Source organism: Schistocerca cancellata, chromosome 11 (assembly GCF_023864275.1).
Source record: "Schistocerca cancellata isolate TAMUIC-IGC-003103 chromosome 11, iqSchCanc2.1, whole genome shotgun sequence".
NCBI classification, from domain to species: domain Eukaryota; kingdom Metazoa; phylum Arthropoda; class Insecta; order Orthoptera; family Acrididae; genus Schistocerca; species Schistocerca cancellata.
Window position 1 is genome coordinate 83,704,780 of NC_064636.1, and position 9,004 is coordinate 83,713,783.

General features: G+C 46.9%; 1 long non-coding RNA gene across 1 annotated transcript; it reads right to left on the reverse strand.

Annotated features, from left to right (window-relative positions):
• Nucleotides 1-2,132: 2,132 nt before the first annotated feature.
• Nucleotides 2,133-2,748, reverse strand: LOC126108775 (uncharacterized). Its single transcript, XR_007523628.1, has 3 exons — nt 2,728-2,748; nt 2,463-2,573; nt 2,133-2,303 (listed from the first exon to the last, which is right to left on the reverse strand). It is a non-coding gene; the product is annotated as an uncharacterized LOC126108775 (long non-coding RNA).
• Between the last annotated feature and the right edge of the window lie 6,256 nt (nt 2,749-9,004).

The following is a 9,004-nucleotide window of genomic DNA, read 5'->3' on the forward strand; positions in this document are numbered from 1 at the left end:
ACCCCCAGTATGAGCTGCGTACTCGACAACAAATGCTATTTCTCGTAAGCAATGGCAATGTTTAGCTTCTCTCAACGGTTATACATGATGGTTTATGGAATGTGTAACGGAAATACTGCATTAGTATTTAGGTGTATAACATTTTATGCTACCTATTTGAAGCAGATCTATCACAACATGGTCAAGAAACAGGTAAAATCCGATAAGCTGAGAATCCGTACGATTTATTTACTTCTACGTAATTTATAAATACATTTCCATTTCTCCGCTACAGTCTATGTGCGATAGCAGCCACATTTCTTTCACATTACGGTCACATATCAGCGGATCACACTCGTTTCAGGACGATTCAGCAGACACGCACCGATGTTTTAACATACACTCCAGTGTAGTGGTGGGCAGGAAATCGCGTATCTGTTAGAAATCACAGTGACTGAGAAGTCGCAGATATCACAGTAGCAACTTTACAGAATCTAACTGCGATTTCAGTCACAGTTAGCAGTAGCAAGTAGAATTTCACATTCAAAGACGTGAGCCATCTATTGGTCGAATTTAGCACTGCTTTCTGCGATTTCAGTGACAAGTCGCAACTAAGAGTCGCAAGTAGCAACTAAAAAGCGCGGTTAACAGTGCCATCTGTTGGCCAAAGTTCGTACTACGTCCATCTTTGCGGTACGCTATGGAGTCCAACTGCGATTTCCGTGACAAGTCGCAACTAAGAGTCGCAAGTAGCAACTAAAAAGCGCGGTTAACTGTGGCATCTGTTGGCCAAAGTTCGTACTACGTCCATCTGTGCCATACGGCATCGAGTCTAACTGCGATTTCCGTGACAAGTTGCAACTAAGAGTCGCAAGTAGCAACTAAAAAGCGCGGTTAACAGTGCCATCTTTTGGCCAAAGTTCGTACTACGTCCATCTCTGCTATGCGGTATCAAGTCTAACTGCGATTTCCGTGACAAGTCGCAACTAAGAGTCGCAAGTAGCAACTAAAAAGCGCAGTTAGCACTGCCATCTGTTGAGCAAAGTTCATACTACGCTATTCGCTACCGAGTCAAACTGCGATTTCTGTGACAAATCGCAAGTAAGAGTCGCAAGTAGCAACTAAAAAGCGCAGTTAACATACTTTTCCTAGTGTCATCTGTTGACCGACGTACGTACTTCGTTATGAGAGCCTTGTGCCTCACGAGTTCGATGTGCTGTGTGTGCATATGAAGGGCTTATTTCAATAGTGGTACAAGTCCATTTTTGTTCATTTTGAGATAGAGAGTCGTAAAGTTAAATGAGCGCTGACAAATCTGCATTTGAGATACCAGAAATATTCAAGCATATGGCTTCTTGCTAGAGATGAACCTTTATTTATGTTTGTTTGGATCACTAATTTCAGACGCATTATAGACAGAAAAGTGGAGGTAATGGACTTGTACCACTATTGAAATAAGCCCTTCATATTATATGACGACATGCACATTCAGCACCAGTTATGGTTGGTCAAATACTGCTGTGACTCTGAATGTATTATATTAATAAGAAACAACATTGCCTTTTTCTCCTGAAAATATCAAATAACGTAACAAATGTGTTTGATTCTGCTTCCAATATGACAGTTTTGGTTAATACTCCACATGCCTACAGGACTTTGTAGTGTTAACACAGCAGAACTCAGACATCTGTAAAAGTGTAGAGAAACGAAAACAGTCATATGAATGCCTCACTTTTGTTCCGACACAGTTCAAGACTCGGGAGAAAAGTTTTACACCTGGTGTTCTACATGGCAACTTCACACACAAGAACTTTTTGCCGACACTACTACCACCTACGTAAGTAAGCTTTTCCTGTGTTACTTTCAAGTAATGCACTTAAGCTATTCCTGATTTAACTGGAAGATCTGTGCTTCCCACTTTCATATCAACAGCCTCAAAATGCATATTGTAGACTTCGGGATAAGTTACAGGTCAGTGTCACAACAAGATTGTGGAGAAGGTGGGGGGGGCGGCATGTCACTCTCCAACAAGTGTTTACCAATAAGTAAGTGGCGGAAAATTATGGGTATAGGGCGGCTTAAACATGTGGAAAATGAGATTTTTATTATTCACTCACTGTATTTGACATTTATTATTCCTTTAAAATCGCACAACAACTTCAATAAAACACAGTGTAATCATTCACACACTTATTTCACAATTATTTCACTTTTAAACTGCAAATCCTCTAAGAACTGTCTTGAATCTTCACGAGTCTCTCTCAAAAACAGCCTTGATGTGGATAGATACGTACAGCAACCAGTAATCAGAGTCAGAACTGTGTCTGCAAAAACACAAGAATTATTAAACAATTTTTGCTGTCATTAATTACTAGCAATATAATTGACAGAGTAGATTGCTAATATTTGCTATAATGAATATCACATTTGCAAGAACGATCACACTGAAGTAATTAAGTCCATCGAAACGCTTAGAAACTAACCTCTCGTCTGACGAAAACGGTCTAAAGACGCAGTGGCAATTTCTTCAGATCTGTTGACAATGATATTTTGAGTTATCACTTTACTGAGTGACTGAAATGTAGTTCAGGTACCTGTGAACATAACAATATGTTACAATTCATTTTCTAAATACGAACTATTACGGTACTGTACGGCTACTTACATATTAATTACACTATTAATATTTTCACAGTTGTTTCTTTAATACAAAATGAAAGCCAACGGAAGAAAAAACGTAAAACATACTTGCCAAAGACAGGTTTGTTGAGTGCAATTTTCTGTGTTGACAGATGTAACTTTCTCATACGGTGGTAAGTCGCAGAAATCGCAGGAATCACAGAAATCGCAGAAGTAGCAGAAGTCCCAGAAGTAGCAGAAATCGCGGAAGTAGCAGAAATCGCAGAAATAGCAGTGGCGGAGGGATACACGACCTATGTTCCTTAACTGCGACTCTTAACTGCGACAAATCACAGTTAAGAATCACAGATACTCAAAAGTAGCATTCACAGAAATCACTGATATCGGAAAATCGCAGTTTAGCCCATCACTACTACAGTGTGATCCGAAAACTTTCACCTAACTCGACTCGACCACGGATCTCGATACTCGACAAGTGTGCAGCGCGTTTGTGTATACGTCATTTTGACGTCACTTCCGAGTGGTTTTGGACCACAATGATGTGTCTGTTAAGACCCGTCCACACGCAACGATCTGTCTGCGCAAATGTCTGCGCACAACACATGTGCGCACTCAGATCGTTGCGTGTGGGCAGAAGATTTGCACCAACCTGAGGTGTGTGCAAACCTGGAAGTTGGAGGTTTGAGCGAAACCGCTCAAATCTGTGGGTTCAAACCACACCTGCGCAGACAAGTTGGAGCGTGTGGACAGGAGATCGCCGCAAATCTGGCGCGAAACAGCTATTTGCTCAGTCTAGTGTTTGTATTTGTGCGCACAGGGCATTAAGATGGCCGATACTCGTCAGTGTTCTAGAGAGTTTGTAAGTGAATTGATTGAAATGTACAGAAACCACCCATGTTTGTGGAAGATTAAAAGTAAAGAATATAGTGACCAAGACAAAAAGACAGCAGCATACAATGCTCTAATTGAAAAATTGCGGGCACTTGACGCCTCGGCAAGCAGAGAAACGGTAATAAAAAAATAATTTCGTTGCGAACTGGCGAAATTATTCGCGGACAGATGTCGAAACTTAAAATTATCTCTTAAAGCTTGTAACCCCTCATATTATGAGAAAAAAATACTTGTATGAGAAGGGCAATTTCTCCTCATTAACGGCTGGCGGTATCACGAAGATTCCTAAGAACAGGAAGGAGCAACAAGGATTTGGAATTTTCAGCTGCAATATCGAAACAAGCATTGAGTGAAATAATACCCAACAGATGTGAAGCTATTTACGCTTTCCTGAAGGATGAGTTCATGAAGGCAAGTCAAGTAAATTAAGTCTGTCAGCGAATTGTTTACCGAAAAGAGTTATCCAAAGTTCAGAAATCTAGAAGATCTGGTGTAGGAGTAGATCAAGTATACCAGCCAACGTTATGGTATTTTGATCTGCTTGTCTTTCTTAGTGATCAAGAAACGTCAAGACCAAGCAGGAGTACAATTGAAGATGAAATTGGAGTGTCAATGTGCGAGGAAATGGAACATGAGGTAATGTGAAACAAAACTGGTTCGCCCTGCAACTCTCGCAGTAAATTTACGTGAGAAAACTGCTTTCTCTTTAGCAGACACTGTCTACACCATTTTGACCGCTTTCTCTGTTTGCTGCGGTTGGTCTGAATGTTCTTTGCAACACAAGTTGCGAACACAGACCACAACAGAACTTCCTCCATTTCTATATTTCCAAATAACTGAATTAAATTTTTGACGTTTACGGGGAGCGTAGTCGCTTGCCACTGATATTTCTTTTCTACACCGACAGATGGCGGGCGAGTAGTAGATTGGGGTTTGTGTCGTGCGAACACACCACATTTGCAGCGATCTTTTGCATGTACAGACATCTGCGCCGATGTCTGCGCAGACAGATCGTTTCGTGTGGACCGGGCTTTAGGCTACCCTCTTCTGTGCACCTGTTACTCCACAGCTGAGCGACTGCCGGACTGCTGACATAAACTAAAAGAAAATTTATTTTCTTTTTTTCCCCTTTATCATTTCAATAATACTGGAGCCTTGCCATTGCGAGTTTCTTTGGGCGAGGCGAAAAAACATCTGATATAATTTTATGTGAAGCAGTTCCCTACACGGGTCCACATACGTTCGGTAATATTGTCAAACGATCAATACACTGTCTGAGGGCGCGCATTGATGCATCGTTAATACTAGAAATATTTACGAGCAGTATTGGTGGTCTTCAAAATATTCTCAGTATTGTCAGTACATTTATACTCCGCAAGCCACCCAACGGTGTGTGGTGGAGGGCACTTTACGTGCCATTGTCATTACCTCCCTTTCCTGTTCCAGTCGTGTATGGTTCGCGGAAAGCGATTGTCTGAAAGCCTCCGTGCGCGCACTAATCACTCTAATTTTACATTCGTGATCTCCTCGGGAGGTATAAGTAGGGGGAAGCAATATATTCGATACCTCATCCAGAAACGCACCCTCTCGAAACCTGGCGAGCAAGCTACACCGCGATGCAGAGCGCCTCTCTTGCAGAGTCTGCCACTCGAGTTTGCTAAACATCTCCGTAACGCTATCACGGTTACCAAATAACCCTGTGACGAAACGCGCCGCTCTTCTTTGGATCCCCTCTATCTCCTCCGTCAACCCGATCTGGTACAACCATTTGGAACCCTCCGTTCCTCTTGAGACTTGCGGTACACGGCTGTCAGAAGGGGGGCAAGTTCTTTCGTACAGACTGATGAAATTCATAAGCAGCTAAGTTTTGAGTTTTTTATTTATTTCCGGCAACTGAAGGAGATAGGCGGAGAGAGAAAGGAACAAGAGAATGAAAATGATATGGGCTGCTGTTCTGTAAATTCGAGAGGGTTTCCATAACTAAGCTTCCGATCTATCTGAAAGGGAGCCTTTTAACAACGAGATGTGCCGGTGTTCGTTAGATGTGGGAACTGTTCGAAAGCTGAGGAGAGGTATGCGCTGGGAATCACCGGGACAGACAGGAAAATACACGTGTGTCAGGGAGCAGACTGGAGTGGTGCACGTAATTACGATAGTAGGGGGGGCGTATTGAGGTAGGTGCTCCGTATAGCCAGGCTCATAGATAACATAATATTCAGCACGTCGAACGAGAAAGTGTCATTTCAAAGATACGTCCGCAGTACAGGCTGTAGGTGATACGATATTCATCACTACGCCGCCAAATCAACGTATACGTATGCACATGACATATACATATACATATGGTTCTCTCTCCATTTCGGTGCGAACCATGTTGTAAGCACCCTCCAAAAATTGGTCTTCATGAGTCTCAGGTTAGGATTCAACAGATGGCGTAGTGTACAATTTTTTTTTCCTTTATTGTAATTTTAAACACCTATACAGGCGGGCTGTCAGCAGCATAGTACGCTGCTCTTCAGCCTTAAGTGGAACAATAAACATGACAGAGAGGTGATATATACAATACAAAAAATGGCAGGCAAAAAATGGAGATACAAAAAAACAAGAAACAAGAAGCCGTTCACGTTGGACGAAAAAACCACTAACACTTGGAGACACGGCGCACAAAACACGGAGAACGGCGACGGCACATGTGAACAGTTGAGTTGTAATTGCACGAAACACAAAACGATGCACACACACTAAACACTGATGGTGATGACCTCCGGCGCGCAAATGGTCACTATGGTCACTGAGCGTGTACGAGTCCGGGGACCTGCCAAGAGAGGAGGTGGAGGAGGAGGAAGGGGAAATGGGAGAGGGGAGAGCAGAGATGCCATGGGCAAAGGAGAGAGAGGGAGGGAGGAAGGGGGAGGGGAAGCCCGGGGGAGAGGGTAGGAGGGAGGGGGGAAAGGAAAGAGAAGGGAAGGGAAAGGGGGGGAGGGACGGTGCCTAAAGTAAAGGATACAGGAGGTGGGGGGGGGGGGAGGATCAAAGTTGATAGGAGGGGTAGATGCAGGGGAGGAGGACATCATCAGGGAGGGGGAGCTGGCGGAAGCCACCTTGGGAGAGGGTAAGGAGGGTTGAGAGATGGAGACCGGGTGGGACATGGGAATACAGGCGCGGCAGCGGGCGGGGGTGGGAGAGGATCGGGGAGACGAGCGGGTGAGGAGGGTCGAGTTTACGGGAGGTGTACAGGATCCGTATCCTTTCAAGGAAGAGGAGAAGGTGGGGGAAGGGGATGAGATCATAGAGGATCCGCGTGGGGGAGGGGAGACGGATGCGATAGGCGAGGCGGAGAGCATGGCGTTCAAGGATTTGGAGGGATTTGTAAAAGGTAGGGGGGGGGGCGGAGATCCAAGCCGGATGGGCATAACAAAGGATAGGGCGGATGAGGGATTTATAGGTGTGGAGCATGGTGGAGGGGTCCAGACCCCACGTACGGCCGGAGAGGAGCTTGAGTAGACTGAGGCGGGAGCGTGCCTTGGCTTGGATTGTCCGGAGATGGGGAGTCCAGGAGAGGCAACGGTCGAGCGTGATGCCAAGGTACTTAAGGGTGGGAGTGAGGGCGATAGGACGGCCATAGATGGTGAGATAGAAATCGAGGAGGCGGAAGGAAGGGGTGGTTTTGCCTACAATGATCGCCTGGGTTTTGGAGGGATTGACCTTGAGCAACCACTGGTTGCACCAAGCGGTGAACCGGTCAAGATGGGATTGGAGAAGGTGTTGGGAGCGCTGTAGGGTGGGGGCAAGGGCAAGGAAGGCGGTGTCATCGGCAAACTGGAGAAGGTGGAGGGGTGGTGACAGTTGCGGCATGTCCGCCATGTACAAAAGGTACAGAAGGGGGGAGAGGACGGAGCCTTGGGGCACACCGGCAGAAGGGAAAAAGGTGTAGGAAGCTGTGTTATGGACAGTGACATAGGAAGGACGGCGGGAGAGAAAGGAGCCGATCAGACATACATAGTTAATGGGAAGGGCGAAGGTTTGGAGCTTGAAGAGGAGGCCGGAATGCCATACGCGGTCATAGGCACGTTCGAGGTCCAGGGAGAGGAAGATTGCAGAGCGACGGGAATTAAGCTGTTCGGAAAGGAGATGAGTGAGGTGAAGGAGAAGGTCGTCAGAAGAGAAGGACGGCCGAAAGCCACACTGGGTAACGGGAAGGAGGCGGTGCTGGCGGAGATGCTGGTGGATGCGTCGGGTGAGGATAGATTCCAGGACCTTGCTGAAGACCGAGGTAAGGCTGATGGGATGGTAGGAGGAGACGGCGGACGGCGGTTTGCCAGGTTTAAGGAACATGAGGATACGGGAGGTTTTCCGCAGGTCGGGGTAGTAACCGGTGGACAGGACTACATTGTAGAGCCTGGCCAGGGAGGAGAGGAAAGAGACAGGAGCTTCATGAAGGTGACGGTAGGTGGCACGATCATGACCAGGAGCGGTGTTGCGTTTTGTGCGGAGTGTATCAATGAGATCCTGTGTAGTGATAGGGGAACTGAGTTCCGTGTGTGGAATGTCCAAGTACTGGAAACCAGGAGCGAGGGGAGGGACAGAGGTGTCAGTTCGATCGCGGATATCCAGGAAGAGGAAGTAATCGAACTGGGGATCATCGGGGACGGAGAAAACATCGGAGAGGTAGGAGGCAAAGTGGTTGGCCTTACTAAGGGTGTCAGGGAAGGGGTGATCATCGTGGAGAAGAAGATAGTAGGGGGAGGGTTTATTGCCGGTAAGGTGATGGAAGGCTGACCAGAAATTGAATGAGTTGATTGGTAGGGTAGCATTTAAACGGGTGCATGTCTGTCGCCAGTCCCGGCATTTCTTAGCTGCGAGCATATTACGAATGTGTCGTTGGAGTTGCCGGTGGCGTCGTAGTGTGTCCGGGTCACGCGTGTGGAGGAAGGCACAGTAGAGACGGCGGGATTCACGGAGGAGGGGGACGGCCTGTGGGGGTAAGGTAGGACGGTGGGGGTGGATTGCGACAGTAGGGACGTGGGCCTCCACGGCCTCAGACAAGGTCTGCTGGAGAAAGTAGGCAGCATGGGTGACATCATCGGGGTGGTGGTAGGTGAAAGGGTGGCTATCAACCTGGGTGGAGAGGGTATCCCGGTAGGCATTTCAGTCGGCACGGGAATAGTCATGGACGTACTTAGGGGGAGGGTTATTACGAGGGTCGGGTCAGGGGCGACGGCCGTCTGAAATGGTGAGGAGGGCAGGGAGATGGTCACTACCAATAGGCTCCAGGACATCCACCGTTATGTGACCAAGGAGGTTGGGGGAGGAGAGAATAACATCAGGAGTGGAGTTGGATTCGGGACGGGTGTGCTGGGGGATGGGGATGAGGTCACCTTGAAGGGTGGAGAGGAACTGATGCCACCGCCGTAACTGGTCAGCGGAACGACTATGGATGTTGAGGTCGGCGGTGATCACGTAGGAGGAGAAGGTACGGTCCACGTGGGAGAGG